Source organism: Lolium perenne, chromosome 5, assembly GCF_019359855.2.
Source record: "Lolium perenne isolate Kyuss_39 chromosome 5, Kyuss_2.0, whole genome shotgun sequence".
In the NCBI taxonomy this organism is placed as follows: domain Eukaryota; kingdom Viridiplantae; phylum Streptophyta; class Magnoliopsida; order Poales; family Poaceae; genus Lolium; species Lolium perenne.
The window spans coordinates 251,597,304-251,613,557 of NC_067248.2; the positions used below are offsets into that span (position 1 = coordinate 251,597,304).

The 16,254-nt window shown below is 44.9% G+C and overlaps 2 long non-coding RNA genes across 7 annotated transcripts; one reads left to right on the plus strand and one right to left on the minus strand.

Moving 5' to 3' along the window:
* Positions 1–397: 397 nt before the first annotated feature.
* Positions 398–1,948, minus strand: LOC127302695 (uncharacterized). The gene is made up of 2 exons (XR_007853078.1): positions 1,091–1,948; positions 398–926 (listed from the first exon to the last, which is right to left on the minus strand). It is a non-coding gene; the product is annotated as an uncharacterized lncRNA (long non-coding RNA).
* A 37-nt stretch (positions 1,949–1,985) lies between these two features.
* Positions 1,986–9,111, plus strand: LOC139831130 (uncharacterized). 6 transcript variants are annotated; one of them, XR_011745779.1, is made up of 4 exons: positions 1,986–2,899; positions 4,129–6,730; positions 6,848–7,855; positions 8,572–9,111. It is a non-coding gene; the product is annotated as an uncharacterized lncRNA (long non-coding RNA). The 6 variants fall into 6 exon arrangements; XR_011745780.1 differs by having other exon boundaries at positions 1,989–5,096; positions 6,636–6,730; XR_011745781.1 differs by having other exon boundaries at positions 1,989–5,096; positions 6,636–6,730; positions 6,851–7,855.
* Positions 9,112–16,254: the final 7,143 nt, after the last annotated feature.

Sequence of the window (16,254 nt, forward strand, 5' to 3'; positions counted from 1 at the left end):
AAAATAACCTTCACAAGAACGGGCTTTAAGCCAACTTTAATGTGTCGTACAACACCAGACCACCCCGTCCATCATTATCCCCGTCGCACGCGAAGCCATCACAGCCATGGAGTGACCAAGGAGAGCCAAGCATCATGGAGGGGATGAGTTAGCCATTGGCAAGCTGTGAATGTGTACTTTCCAAGCAAAAGTGTGTGCACTTTTCTTCTGAAGTTATTTGTACTGCCAAGGCAAGCAACAGAAAATGCAGATATAGCATCGAGTTGGGGCAGTCCTGTGGACGACGGCCGAGCCGTTTCCTCCGGGCTCCAATATGACAACCGGCGCCTCAGCTCTACTCCCAACTCCCAAGGCCGTGCCAGTAAAGTACAGAGGTGGATGCACGGCAGGTTAGAAGGATGTGGGAAATGCAGGTCGCAAATTTTCAACTGTACTTACTGAATAAAAAGCCTGTACTGCTTCTTATGCAGCATGTGGTCTTCCCTATATCAGAGAAATATACAACAGTGGTAATATGCACATGATCATCTTGATTGATTCAATCAGCAATCAAAAGAAAAACGTCAAAAAATCAAGACCGTGCCCGTCCATGGAGGACAATACCTCACAGCAGAGGACTCCCGTGGCAGCGGAGCTGGGGCGCCGGGGACATGGCGGCGGCAGCAGTGGTTGCAGGGTCGGGCCTGTTGCCGGTTGCACCGAGAGTGGACCAGTGCCGGGCTAGGGGAGGCGGCCCCGGCCATCTCTGTGTGACGTCAACATGGCTAGCTTGTCGCATCGCAGCAAGCAGCAAAATTAGTAGTAGAAAATACAGAGTACGGAACAAGTGCCATCTACTATTCCAAAGAGAAAGGAGTGGCTATCTTTGGCTAGATCAAATCACTGATGAGGAAAACAAACAGGCTTGCACTTCCGTTGAGTTGCAGCTGCAAAGGTGCGTCCAAGAAATTGAATCCATTATGATCTGTCACAACTGAACTGAATAATACGAGCAAGAAAAATTGAATGCATTATGATCTGTCACTACTGAACTGAATAATACGCACAAGATCCTGCTTTTCCTAAATCAATATTGGTTGCATTTGCTTACACAATTGGTTGCAAGTGCTTAATCATGTGCCCTGCCCTGCGGCCAGACGTCATAGTTCAGAAAAAAGCACCACAGGAGCAGCAAGTCGCCATGGGGAGGTGCTGAGTCTGAGTGAGCCGGGCACCCGAGGTACACCCGCGTCCGCCGAGAGGCAAGGGAGCGCTGCTGCCAGAAGAGGCCGCAACACTTGTCCTGATAGGTGCAGTCACAACCTGCAGGACCAGCATGAACGAAAAACTCACATTGGTTCAAAAAAACAACAGTAATCAGAGAAAAACAGGCTACGGACTAGGATCTCCAAAAAAAAAAAGGGAAGAAACTACAGATGTGGACGTGTGGTGCCTTTGGGGACAAGGTAATGTTGTTTTTAAGCGCAATCTAAGTGGCGTGATAAATCTAAACGTATTGCACTGTCAACTTTTTTAGTACTAGTTCCCATATACTTCAGCATGCCAGAGCACTTTATTTCTTAGTGTGGCTTGTATCGAAGTCAGATTAAAAGGAGTAGGCAGCACTATAATATTCTGTCAGGACAAGGATAAAAAAGATACGAAAGAGAGACACCGATATTTAGTCAGAAAAAGGTGAAAAGATGAGAGATAAAGAGAAATGGATGGCAGGGTCGTACAATAACATGCAGGTAGTGCCGGATGCAGAGCAATTTGACGAAGAAAAGGAGTCGTGCCAGCCTTAGGCCATTACCGTTAGTACCAAACGGTGTTACACACGTGTCAATATTGAGAGGAATGGGTAGCTACCCTCCTTTGTTGCCAACAATTTTCGATATATATATATATATATATATAGAGCTGAACTATTCTCGAACCCCCCTTTAAGAGGGGTTCTAGAATAGCTATTCTTGAACCCCTTTGTAAAAAAAAAAAACCCACCGCTCCCGACCACCTCGACCCGACCGTCCCGAGAAAAATATCCCCCGATCCGCACCTCCCAACCGCATGACCCGTGCAACCGAACTCTCCACACCCCAACTCCATCTCCGCCTTCTTCCCCTTCTTCCCGGCGGGAGCCCGCTCGCCGTCCCGGCCCCAGCTCCCGCTCCGCCTTCTTCCCGGCGGGAGCCCGCTCGCCGTCCCGACCCCAGCCTCCCCGCTCCACCTTCTTCCCGGCGGGAGCCCGCTTGCCGTCCCGACCCCAGCCCCCCTGCTCCACCTTCTTCCCGGCGGGAGCCCGCTTGCCGTCCCGACCCCAGCCCCCGCTCCGCCTTCTTCCTGGCGGCAGCCCGCGTCGCCACCCCGTCCCCAGCTCCCGCTTTGCCTTCTTCCTGGCGACATCCAGCGTTGACCACCGGCCACCTCCAGAACCAAGCCGCCCCGAGAAAAATCACCGAACCCCAACTGAACTCCCCTTGCCGCCTCCTTTCCCCGTCGGTAGCACGGAGGCACCACCCGACGCATGAGCATCCTGCTGTGTCGCCACTGCTCCTCCCATCCTTGGGCCGCCTCCCCCTTGCAGCCCAATACATCCCGCCTTGGTCAGCCACCAGCGCAGCCCTGGTGCACCTCCCATCAGCCCTGAACTTCCCCCGAGAACGAACCGTATTTCTTCCTGAGCGCCGCCCTGAATTTCCACTTTCCCATGGCGCTGCAGACGAGCCTCAGCAAACCCCGCTCCGATCCACCATGGAGAAGCCTACCTTCTTGTTGTGCAGATCCGAGTTCAAATTTGCTGTTTTTAGTTCCATCGAGAGGATGACCGGGTTGCGAGATCGAGGAACACCGGGCGTTGTCTGTTTGTTGCCCATCTGGTAGAGTCCAGGAGAAGTTCAGATGTCGGAGCGTTGCATCCCAGGTAATTTTGTTTCTAATCTTATATCATTTCGTCCAGATCTGTGATGACTCAGGCGTCTTGCCAAGCAAGAGGGGATCTCAGCTGCTACGTTTAGTTCAAAACGAGTGAGAACTACTCCTCGGTTCAGTTGCAGAAGCAGAACAGTTTAGTACATCAGTTTATTTCCGTGGAAATTCAAGAAGTTACTTTCATTATCTTTCTTTTGTATAAGAACTAGGTGTGGGATCTTCCTAGCCGTGATGTAATATTTCCAAGTCAGATTTGGGGGCGATTCACCTAAGAAACTAGGGAGGCAACAGAGAGACTGACGAGTTCTTTGCAGTTTTGTTATGTGTTTGCTAATAATGACTCTAGTTAGCTGGACTGTTAGCTCTTCGCGTATTTTGTGTACGAGGTCTGATCATGGGTGTCTTACTCGGGCACACAGCTTCTAGTATTTTATTAAAAAAATATGTAGGCATAGAAAATATAATCATTGTTAGATAATAGCTTTTCTAAATCCAAGTTAGTTCTTGCAAGTATTGGATTGGCAGTTACATTCGCCGCTTAACAGTACCATGGACATCCTAACTCTGGCGTATGGTTGATGGTTCCAACTAGGACTATCTCTGCTCAGCTAAGTTCAGGATCAGGACCATGAGATGAAGAGTGAAGTTACATGCTCGCTTGCTTGTAGCTCAGCTCAGACCATGGGCTGTAAACAAAGATCGGACATCTGCTGCAGATTAGTTCATTTTCTAGTGTAGTCACTCTTGCGGTTGAAGTTAACTGCGTGCTCCCTTATTCTGACAGAAAAAAATGGTTATATGAAGAAGTTCACTTGGTCGATTCAGACAATTCTCTTTGGGTAACACAGACGTGCACTTCGTCTCACATAGAAAAACCAATACACTTGTGTGGAGGCCTGGATATATATTTTTGAGAAGCATGCTGAAAACTCTCCTAGAAATTTGCTTCGGCCATGCGGGATGTTCATTTTGTCTGGTAGTTCACTCGAAGAAAGAAATACAAAAAAACTAAAACCGGTTCCAAATCATGAGATTCTGGAAGTTTGGTTTCTTCTGTTTATTAAAGTGTGGGTTTAAATTTGTCGAGAAGCGTTGTACGTCAGTAGTTGAAGTTCATTTTTTGTTCTAGAGTTTATTTGTTTGGCAAGTTAAGTTTTGTTTCAAAAATCTGTTGATCTTAGGGTGTGTACTTCGTTTCTCACTAAGATTTCATTTCCTTAGGTGAGTTCATTTTTCCACGAAGATCATTTTATTAGGCGAATTCTGGCAGTGAACTTGTGTATTTCGGGTAGTATGTTTGTGTATTTTGGAGAGTTCTTAATCTTTCGTTTCGGCGAAGTTCTATTAGTACATATGTGATGTCCATTTTTTGTGGAAAAAAAAGTTTGGAAGTTCACCTCAATTTCTTTTGGAAGCTCACTTGTTAAAATTACATGCGCGGGGATGTATCTGGACCGAGAGTAGCCACTGAAGCAGAGTAGCTGTTGAGGTAATATTTTTCATATTTTCTATCACCAAGTTTAATGTAGTTCAGACTATTCAAATTAGCAAGTTCACGTAGTATTTTCTGGGATTTCATTGCAAGTTCACGTACTATGTTTAGGAATTAGACATCGAACTGCATCCTGGTAGGCTCGTTTTGATGTGTTGCTGATACAGAAAAGTAGTACACTTGGGTACATCGGAGCAAAGTTCACCTTTTATTTGACTATCTAGTTCTTCATAGCAGGTTTGTTCTTATTGGCCCTGTTTAAAGCATAATGACTTACAGTCTTACATTTTGAACAACTTCTCCTATTATTATTAATTATTGGTAGGTTACCATGACCACTATGCCATCTTGATCCAGTAGCAGTGATGCAGTTCACTGTTAGCCATGGTGCGGTTCAGTTTGTTGTTGTTGTTGTTGTTTTTCCGAGGTTCATTATATTATGTGGTAAAAGTTCAGTTAGGGTGAACCGCCCCATAATGCCGTGTGAACCGCACGGGATGCCACCCCAGTCCAGGCCTTCGGTGCCTCCCATCGCTGCAAGGACACCGCATGTATGAGTAGTGCACTGTCCTATCTCACTGTCCTGCTTCCCAGGTCCGGTGAAGCCAGTGCCACTGATGGCGATGTGAACTATTATGTGCACTTGTCTGAAATTCTTGGTCGCTGCTTCCGAACTGCTATGATGTAGGCTATTATGGTAATACACTTCTCTTCTTTGTATAGAAGTTCACTACATGTACATGGAGAAGTTCATCTCTGAGTTAATTCATGTTTCATTCTACCATCCATACAATGGTGTTACCTATTTTCCTGATAATAGAATTCCATTTCTTTAACTATAGAGGTTCACCGATGTGAGATATTCATCCTATGGTCCTGGAAGTGTACTTCTCGGTTTTGTCAGTGTCAACATAATCAAAGGAACAGGAAGTTAGCATGATCATTAGAGGAAGTGAACTTAATACCTATATATTTAAACTTACTAGCACCACAGATGGCCCTAGAAAACAACAGTTGGGCACATTGTATATTTTTAGCATGTATTTGGATGTAGTTCAGTTTACTTTTTCACATTGTTCAGATCTTGGGCGTTTGAAGTTCAGTTTGTAGGCTCTTGTCCCGCTACAGAAGTTTGTTTTGTTTGTTCAATGCTACTTTAGTTAACACAAAATTCACTCCTTCCGCACAAAAAACTCATTTTTACGGGGAAGTTCGATAAGTCCATGATTAAAGATAGAATATGGTGTTTAATAAGTTCACTTCTTATAATCCATGAAGCTCACTTCTTCTAACCCGTGAAATTCACTTCTTATGGTATTTTGTTCTTTTAGGGAACAAAACATGTAAGTGTCGATGCATGTGTTCATGCGTGTCAGACTATAAGATAAGGTAGAAGTTCAATTTGTTTACAAAAAAGATAGTTCGCTTATCATTTTGTAAAAGTTCATCAAAAAAAATATAGTTTGCACGTTTAGCCATAGGGAGTTGACTGACTAGGCGCGCGGGAATTCACCGGGCGCCGCACATGGAGATTCCACTGGTGCCTCTACTTTGTTCATGAGGACTTGTTAGTATTATGAATGCGCCGCACAGAATTTTAGACCATCCACAAGAGAAAGTTATCCAAAAAGTTCCCTTTGTTCATGAGGACTTGTTAGTATTATGAAAGTTCACTTCTCTTTGCCGCGGAATCCACTTTGGCCCATTCAGGAGATTCACTTTTAGTATCAGGATATTCACTTTTAGTTTCAGACGAAAATAGAAGGTAGCGAATGTCTAGAATATTATTCATGTATATATTTCATAGGCGAAGTTCATTTGATCTATGCGTGAAGCTCACCTCTTCTTTTTTGGGGAGTTCGCTATGCCAATTATTCTAATCGGCAAGTTCACACCAATTTCTCGTCCAAGTTCATTATCTCTCAATGTGAAAATTCGTATTTATTTTATGTGAAAGTTCATTACGCCTATTTACTTAGAAAAAGGTAAACAGTATGAAGTCCACTTATTAAGAATGAAGAAAATAATTAATAATGTAGTTTGGTGAAATAGAATGAGCACGTGTCATAGCGTTTAATCTGTTTAAGGAATTACCAACTAGAAGCTTATCATTTTTTTGTCATTCTGTGGCGATGGCATTTGTGCTTGAACTAGGAGTGCTTGTACTATATACTGGACTACATCTGAAACTATCACCTTGATAGGGCATTGAGTACTCATTTTATTCCCCCATCAGGAGTCCACCATGAATCACACCGGAGTCCACCAAGCTCCGAGCTCGCTCGCTGCCCCTGCGGACGCACCAGTCCCACCCCCTTACTGGAAGTGCAGGTGCGTGTAAACTAGCAGAACGTTGTTCCTATATCAGAATCACACAGTGTTAAACCATCAGCTTGGTTTAAAAGTTTGTTGTATTTAATTTATACACTGGACATTTATCCTCTGCAGCAGTGCTCTTGTTTCACGAGAGAAGTCTACATGTATATATCAGGAAGGCGGCAGTTCTGCATCTGAGCATGCTACCTCTATCTCCAATTGATTTCTTGTCTCTCTAGTTAATTTATACACTGGACATTTATCCTCTGCATCACTTTATTATGGATAAGTTTGATAGCTTTAAAGATAGAAGTTCATGTCTTTCACATTTGAAGTTTACTTACTATTGTTTTGGAAGTTTCCTTCATCCACTAGATTTGATACAAAAGCACACAACAGAAAAATTGTGAAGTTCACTTTTAATTTAGACACAAGTTCTGTCCGTCCACTACGGGAGTATACTCTTTTATTTTCTGAAAAGAGTTCATTTTATCATAGATGAAAAAGAAAGAAAATCACTTTATCTACCGTAGACGTTCACTTTTATTTTTCATCCAGTTCATTTCATTTTATCGAGTGGTTCAGTTATTTCATAGTTCACTTCGTGCTCTGCTGCCAGCAACCATGAAGTGCATAGGTTATATGGTAGTTCGGTTTTCATAGTTTCACTGTGAGTGGTTCAGTTATTACATAGTTCATTTTTTTAACAGTTCGCTTCGAACATGAAGACATCTCAATTTGTACTACATGGTAGTTCATTTCAGTTTTACATGAAACAGATCAAATGCTCATAGTGAGTTCATTGTTGTAGATTGAAGTTCACTCAGTAATAAAGTGAAGTTCAATAGATACAAAAATACTAAAGTTGGCTTTGTACATACTTAAAGGCAATGCTCGAATAATTTGTGTTTACAGGCGAACAATTATTAGTAAAGAGTTATGTGACAGTGACTAACAACATCTTGTTTTGTTAGATAAAAACTAGGTAAATACTATGGGGCTGCCTATCTCCAGCCAGGACAAGGACGCACCTTCCATTTTTCTTCACTTATTAGAATAATCGAGAGTCCACAAGCTATCTTCTATGGTGTCAGCAGGCATCCTCCTCCTGGGCGCTGGACTCGCATGGACTTCCTGCTGGTAAGACCCGAACTTATTTCAACGTTGTAAATGTGACTTGAAGCGGCAGTTCGCTTAGTAACTCTGTGTAGTTCGCTAGTGGTGAACAATGAAGTTTAGAAAATAACTATTATCCGCCAGTTCACTTCGAGCACATGCAAACTTTATTTGTTAGTGCAGTTCACCAGGACATTTTTTATATTTTGTCTAAAAGTTAGACAAAAGGATTAATTCTCCTTTTCAGGACATTCACTCTGTCGGGGCAAAAAAGGTTTCACATTTTATTGTCTTAAAGTAGGAAGTTCATTCGTTATTTTCTAGAAGTTCGAATCTTCTGTTCGAGACATTCACTTATTTTTACTGCAAAAATACTTCTGTAGGCCAGTATTTCTTTTCCTGTTTCTGGATATGCACCAGCTTTGTGTATGTAGGATTGCATTCAAAAAACTGATCATTGCACAGTACAAATCATCTGCACTTTGGAATAAAAATTCTTTTGCTTCACTGCAACATAAATTCACTTCTCAGTCTAAGCCATCTCACTACATTAGACTATCACAGACAATGTTGGTACTGGTATGTTTCACCATGTACTGGTAGTTTTGGGTAGGTCTAACCAAAGTAATCTTCCTTCTGTTATGTAGCTTTTGTCTTTATGTTGACTATTTAGAGGAAATTGAACTATTATGATCAAAATTTCATGATCAGCAATTCATTCTGACTATTTAATTGTACAGGTGTGCATCTTCAAAAGGAACTTACTCTCATTGTGAAGATTATTTAGAATTTGCACTAGTTTATGAGCTTATGGAGGTGAATGATGATTCTGGACAACTTTCTTCAAGGAAACTTTGCGTTGTAGTTGGAGAAGTCGTGATGCCGTGGTCAGCATTCGAGGAGTTGGTGACCTCCCAATCCCACTGCTGCCCCAGATCTCTCACTCCCAAGCTTAACTCAGTTGGTCTTGGGTTTTGGCTAGTTGAATACATGCTTGTCCAGGCCATCAGGAACACACACTTGGTACTACTGGTTTATGATATTCTCATGAATGCCATATGTTTGTTGAAAACGCTCCTGTGCGCATAGATACATGTATGTGCGGCAACGAGGATGGATGCGCTTAGCTATGCGATCTGGACAGTTCACTATTGTGTAGCTTGGCATTTTAGTTGTATGTATATAAGTAGCTCACCACAGTTCACCTTATTTTTCTTTTGAGAAAATGACTGTTAACTGTCTAAAGTTTACTCAATTCAGGGAGTTCGTTTTCAGTTCAATTCCTATGTACTTGAAAGTTAACAAAAAATTGTGTGAAAAAATACAACTGATTATATACTGATATACTCGAGAAACTGTAGTTCACTTCTATTTTATTGGCAAGTTCAATTTGTCAAGCACTGGTTTCACAAAAATTATTGGCAATATTCACTGTAGGAAAACCTCATGAAGAAAAAACAGCGGACAGAAGTTCACTTAGTGAACATCATAAGTTCACTTCTAGAAAATTTAGTTTAGAAAACAAGCTGGAAGTTTATTTTCTGTTAATATTAACTTTGAACACGGGGAAGTTCACCGTGAACATACCGGAGATTTTCTTTTGTCAAACTTCACCTTGTATCGGCGCGAAAGTTCACTTTGCACATGTAGGAAGTACATTTTGAGCATGCTTGAAACTTTTATACTGCGATCGGAACTTCACTAACATATATCGAGAAGTTCACTTCCATATTCGAGCACTGTATTTTTTTGGACGGAAATCATATGCATAGAAATCGTTCGTACAACCTCTTATTGGACAAATCGACCGACGCCACGTAAAATTAGTACTAATATAACCCTATTAATACTCTAACACACCGCAATGCCTCACCTAATCAATCTAGATGAGCCAATATCAAAATGTTGCCGTGTCGGCGTTATCTCCGATTTTACATATCTCTGAAATTAAACTTTAACCGTTTAGAATTTAGAAAATGTTCAATATGAAAAAGCTGCGCCTAATCAATATCTTTTCAACGCAATATCACTTGGAACATTCCGACGAGTGGTTCGAAAAAAATCCCCAAAAAACAGTACGAAAAACCGAGAAGTTTGAAAAGCGAAATCACATATTCTCAAATCTGCTCTTTAACTGTAAAGAATTTGGAAAAGTGTTCTTCATAAAAAAGGTGCGCCTAGTCAGCAGCTTTCCAACGGCATATCACACGCATCAATCCGATAAACGGTTTGAAAATCAGAACACAAAAACTGCACGAAAATTGAGAAATCCGTGAAAACGTTGTTTTGTATATTTCAAATTAGTTTTAAACAATACAGAATTTGGGAAAATACTGAACACGGAAAAGTTGCAAAATTTCCGTACGAATCCAACGGTATATTATACGCATCAATCCGATAAGCAGTTTGAAAATCAATATGAAAATACTATCCGCGCGAACATGCAATTCTAGTATTCCGTCGAGAAGTTCACTAGGAAACACCCGGAAGTTCACAAGTGGTTCCAGAGAAGTTCAGATGCGACGAAAGTTCGCTATATTTTTTGAAGTTCACTTCAAACTAGACTGAAGTTTCGGAAGTTCGCCCTGTACAACATTGAAGTCCGTCAGGAAGTTCAGATTCACGGAGGAAGAAGTTCAGATCCATGTACCGGGAAGTTCAGAAAGGGTTCGAGAATAGTTACCGGTTCGAGAATAGCAGATATATATATATATATATATATATATATATATATATATATATATATATATATATATATATATATATATATATCGACGCGGATTTTCTACCAAGGATGGTAGCTGTGCACAGGGTAGCAGCCGTTGGATAGAAGGAGTCTCATGTTCAGATCAAATACCCAGGAGCACTTTCACTGAACGGACTTTTGTGCTCCGTGATTGCATGCAGTCTAAAAGGCAGGAAAAAACGTTGCCACAACTTTCCCACACCCTTTTTTTACATCATTCCACACATTGCGTCGGCAACGGTGTTGACCATCCGTCGTGTGAAAAATTAGCTTTTTTTACTCCTTTTGACAATTTGTATCAGTGACGGTAGCCAGGTCACGGTAGCTAGCTCCGTACCTTATTAAATGTGTCATTTTTGCCTAGTTTTCACACATTTTTGTCGGAACGGTACATATAGTGGAGCTGTGTGATGTAGTTGTCTTTCTGAATCCCCCTTCTTGCTCACCTCGCCGGCGGCGATTCCGGCGGTTCCCTCTCCCTCCGGCGGCCGCTCCGGCGGCGGGAGGGTGGGGGAACACCGGATCCCACCGTGTACATAGCGTAGAGCTTAGTAGGGTCTCAGCCGGCGGCGCGGAGGAGATGGCGGCGCAGTCGGTGGTGTTATGCAGGGAGGCGGTCGTCCTCTTCGACGGTGGAGTACCAGTGGTCTCCGTTGTCGACCGCATGTACTGTCCTTGCTCCTGGTTCCTCGGAGCTTCGGAGCAGGGCTTCCCCTCGCCGGAGATCGAGTCGCGGCGGCTCCGGTTATGCAATAATCCGAAGACGGTGGTGTATTGGAGCAAGACGAAGATGATGGCGCTGCAGGATGGAGGCTTCTTGAAGCTCGAGGTTCGTCGACTTCCCGTCCGCATGGGGGCTCTCCCGATCCAAGTCAAGAAGAGGAGTAGCAGCGGCGGCGCGCCGGCGGCGCGTTCTGCGTGCGGTGGTTGTCTTCGTGGTCCAGCAGGACTTTGTTGTATTTTTTGCTTTGTTCTGGGCTGATCTGTAAGGATCCTTGTTTTAATATATCAGGTTTTCACGCAAAAAAAAAAGTAGTTGTCTTGCAAAGTACTAGTACATGCCGTGGCTCCGTTGTTGTTTTGCTTCCAAAAACACACATTGCAACGGGTGCCGGTGCCCGGTCATGTCGAGTTAGCAGTCGTCGGTGTGCGGTTCAAATGGGCTGGTAGGTGTAGTTGTACATGGTAGCCGTTTGCTTGGTGAGACAGTTGATCAATGCGTGTGCGGTTTCGGACGCAAGCGGTTTCGGTAAAAAATCTGAATCCACACATAAGACACGGCTCGATCCTGGTTGGTCCGTGCCGTGCATGAGTTGTCAAAATCGCAGCAGCTGTGCGCATTTAGTAGGGTGTGTGCTTGAAAACCTTTCGTACGATTTGGTTTAGTTTTCATCACATGCGTGTATGATCGGTTTTGAGTGTGGAAGACAACCTGTATGTTGCTGGTTGTAGGTAGCGAGAACGGCTAGGCAGTTCTAAATGAAAACGGCGTGAATAAATCAACAGTGAGTCCAAACTTTAGGCCTCTCGTTTTATAGTGTGGGTGTGAATTTTTATCCCAATTAAATACAATTACCTCATCTGATCGTTCTAATAGAATGTACAATTTCTGCGCGGGCTTTATGAAAATATAAAAATTGAAAAATGCTCCAAAGAAATTCACACATTGGTATGGTTTTTAAACCTTTTTGATAGTGTGGGGTTACCCATTTTTTCGTCGGTTCCTTGTATTTGCCGCATGTGTGTTGTTCGAGGGTGGAGATGTGCAAACAATGGAGAGCGATGGCGGACACGCTTTATAGGCTAAAAAACAAAACAAAAAATGTGCGCAAATGAATTACAAAAGACGGCCCAAAAAATAAAAACTTCCGTGTGTTGTTGTAACACTGCACGACAAAAATGATACATGCTTTAAATGGATAATAGTGGATAGTCGCGACGGAGTAGCCAGGTCTTTTTTTTTTTTTGAACACAGTAGCCAGGTCTTCTTATTGTCGTTTTGGAGTCTTCTTTTACTCGATGAATTGGACAAATTGGGCCGGCAAGTTTCCTGAATTATTTTTCAGGTGCAGCACGTCAAATAATAAATCTGCCTGGGTAGGACAATCCTCCTTCAGCTGTTTATAGAAAATGAAACTGTCACTGGTTGTGCAATAAAAAAGGGTTATATTAATAAAAAAAGTAAAACTAGGGAGCGGGTTTCCGGGTTGGCTTTCATATATATTACCGATGTGAGACGGCCACCTTGTTTTACTCCATCGAATGTGCGGCGGAATTGAAGAGCTTGAACTGCAGCTAATGATATCTTTGCAATGCCATCCGCCCGTAGATTGATACAGTAGAACATGATCTAAAAAAATGGGGTTATTCCTTAAAAAAAAGCTAAAAGAGGTACTGGTAGACGGTAGTCGATCCATTGTTCCAACAACATATGTGAAGAAAACATAGTCGATGTGTTGGCGAAAACTAAATATACCATGCCTAGGATGTATGCTGCATCAAGGTTCCTTCACACAAGGTTTTTAATCCGCTTTTTCATCGGTTCCGGAGCAAGACCAAAGATCTTGCGCTTGCCTGCTTCTGCGCATGTTTGCAAGAATGTTTTTGCACCAACCGTCCATTTTTTCGCACTGACGACGAATCAACGAGCACTAATTTTTTTTGAGACATAACCGCTCCTACCAATTCTGTGAACCTCTTTGGACCTGCGTTTAGAGGATTGTAACCACGGATTATTTACGTGTTGGGTGGGGAGGAGGGAGAGTTATAAATAAAACTAAAAAATGATATACTCACGTCATGGTTGCGGATAGAAAGTCGGCGGGGTCACGAGCTGATGCTGCTACGGATTCAAGGATAGATGCAATCACTCCATCTGAGAGGTCGTCGATGCTCATTTCTGCGACAGCCTCGACCGTGCTATCGCTAGGCGGTTGCTCTATCTTCTCGTCGACAGACGGCGACGATGAGCCAAGGAATGGAACTACGGTGCGGTTCATGTTTCGAGTGGATAATTCGTAACAAGCGCTGTCCAAACTATGCAAAGCAGTGGAAAGGATTTGAGGAGCGAGACTCAATGCCCCCTGTAATTGTTGTCGTAGTTGATCAGCTTCGATCCGTGAAGAGAAAGAAATGCCAACTGATTTTTTTTTAATGTGATTTCACACATTGAGTCGGCAACGGTGGTTACAATCCATCGTGTGAAAATTTAGCTTTTTTACACCTTTTGACAATTTTTCAAGGTCACAGTGGCTAGAGCCATACCGTATGAAAAAATAGCTTTTTTTACATGCTTTCACACATTTGAGTCGGCCACGGTCCTGGTTGTAGTACACGGGATTTAAAAAATAAGGTGATGCCATCAGATGCTACATATCCACACGTAGAAAAATTAGCTAAATTTACTTGGTTCCACACATTTGAGTCGGCCATGGTCCTGGTTGTAGAATGCCATCAGATGCTACATATCCACACGTAGTCAACTCCAAAAAATGCCAACCGTGACCGTCCTTTTGTTGTTGTTTTGGCAAAATAAATGCTACGGTATGGCTAACTAACGAAGGCGATTGTTCGAAATTGGAAGAAAACGAAATGGTCTAACACCGTGTGCTCCTTGTGTGCTCCCTATAGAAGATCTAATGGTTGGATGTGTATGCATAGCTACCACCCATGGTAGCTCAGGCTGTAAGTGGACATGTCCACGGTTACCCACCAACTGATCCACCATGCCCGTACAAACCAATAGGGCTCTCGCTACCATCATTTTTAATTTACAAATGTTCAGCGGCGTCCGTCTGTAGCCCGCTAACGCAGGAAAGAGCAGCCTGCACCTAGCGATCACACAAATCGAAAAGACAGGAAATCCCGAACCTCTCAATCCTCCGTACGATGAGCGCGTGAACGCGTGGGCTACTCATCGCCTCCCACGCCGGTAGTCCCTCCGTCGCCGGCGTCCACAGCCTGCCACCGGTCGCCACTCTGGCCATGGTGGCCCCTCTCGGATTCCCAGATCTCTTTCTCCCCCGCTCTGTCCACCCCCACTGCTGCTGGTAGTCTCGCAGGCGCCGCCAGTCGCCGGTAACAGCTCCAGCTCCCAGCGCGGCCGCCTCCCCACCGCGAGATCCCGGCGCGAGCCGCCGGCCAGCCAACTACGCGGCCGCCTCCCCACCGCGAGATCCCGGCGCGAGCCGCCTCCCCACCGCGAGATCCCGGCGCGAGCCGCCGGCCACCCAAGGGCCATGGAGGCAGGTATTGATGCGGCGGCGGTAGCGGACATGCCGTGATTACCCGTTAAGATTTCGTTAGTACGCCTGGGTGTCCAATTAGCAAATTAAGCGCGGTGGGTCTCGGGAGGCCGTGGGCTGCCCGCGCCAACTTACAGGCCTAAGGAGGATGGGGAAATTTGAGAGAGAGGATGTGCGGTGCGGGTGTGACTGGGGTTGAGACGTTGGGTTAGTCCGCAGAAAATGAAAGCTAACGGCGTTAAGTTGGATGTGCGGTAGAAATGCCCTATAGAACTTATCCGATGGTGAGATGAGGGTGCATAGCTACCCACCTAGTTAGGAGGCTATTTCCCATATATATATATGGAAAATAGTGGGCTACCATTAGGCCTGTAAGTTGGCGCGGGCAGCCCACGGCCTCCCGATACCCACCGCGCTTAATTTGCTAATTGGACACCCAGGCGTACTAACGAAATCTTAACGGGTAATCACGGCATGTCCGCTACCGCCGCCGCATCAATACCTGCCTCCATGGCCCTTGGGTGGCCGGCGGCTCGCGCCGGGATCTCGCGGTGGGGAGGCGGCCGCGTAGTTGGCTGGCCGGCGGCTCGCGCCGGGATCTCGCGGTGGGGAGGCGGCCGCGCTGGGAGCTGGAGCTGTTACCGGCGACTGGCGGCGCCTGCGAGACTACCAGCAGCAGTGGGGGCGGACAGAGCGGGGGAGAAAGAGATCTGGGAATCCGAGAGGGGCCACCATGGCCAGAGTGGCGACCGGTGGCAGGCTGTGGACGCCGGCGACGGAGGGACTACCGGCGTGGGAGGCGATGAGTAGCCCACGCGTTCACGCGCTCATCGTACGGAGGATTGAGAGGTTCGGGATTTCCTGTCTTTTCGATTTGTGTGATCGCTAGGTGCAGGCTGCTCTTTCCTGCGTTAGCGGGCTACAGACGGACGCCGCTGAACATTTGTAAATTAAAAATGATGGTAGCGAGAGCCCTATTGGTTTGTACGGGCATGGTGGATCAGTTGGTGGGTAACCGTGGACATGTCCACTTACAGCCTGACCTTGGGAAGTCCCGAAATGGGGAGATCGCGAAGCCGTACCTCGCGACGGAGGTAGGAGGAGAAGGCGAGGTAGAGGGCGGCGCAGGCGAGGAAGCCGGCGGCCACCTTCCGCAGCATCGCGAAACCAGAGGCGGTAGATAGCTTATCGCATCAAAGATCGTGGCGTGTTCGGCGCGGATCTGCTCGCCGTTGGGGGAGACTGGCGGCGGAGGCGAGATCGGCGACGAAGCAGACGCTTTCCTCGGGAGGTGCTACACCTCCCTGGTCAGTGCGGACCAGGTACCGCACCCCCAAGGGAGTCTGTTGGGCCGACCCAGTCACGTTTTTTTTTGTTTTTTTCTCCTTTTCTGCTGTTTCATTCTTTTTTAATATAAATCTAAAATGCTAATG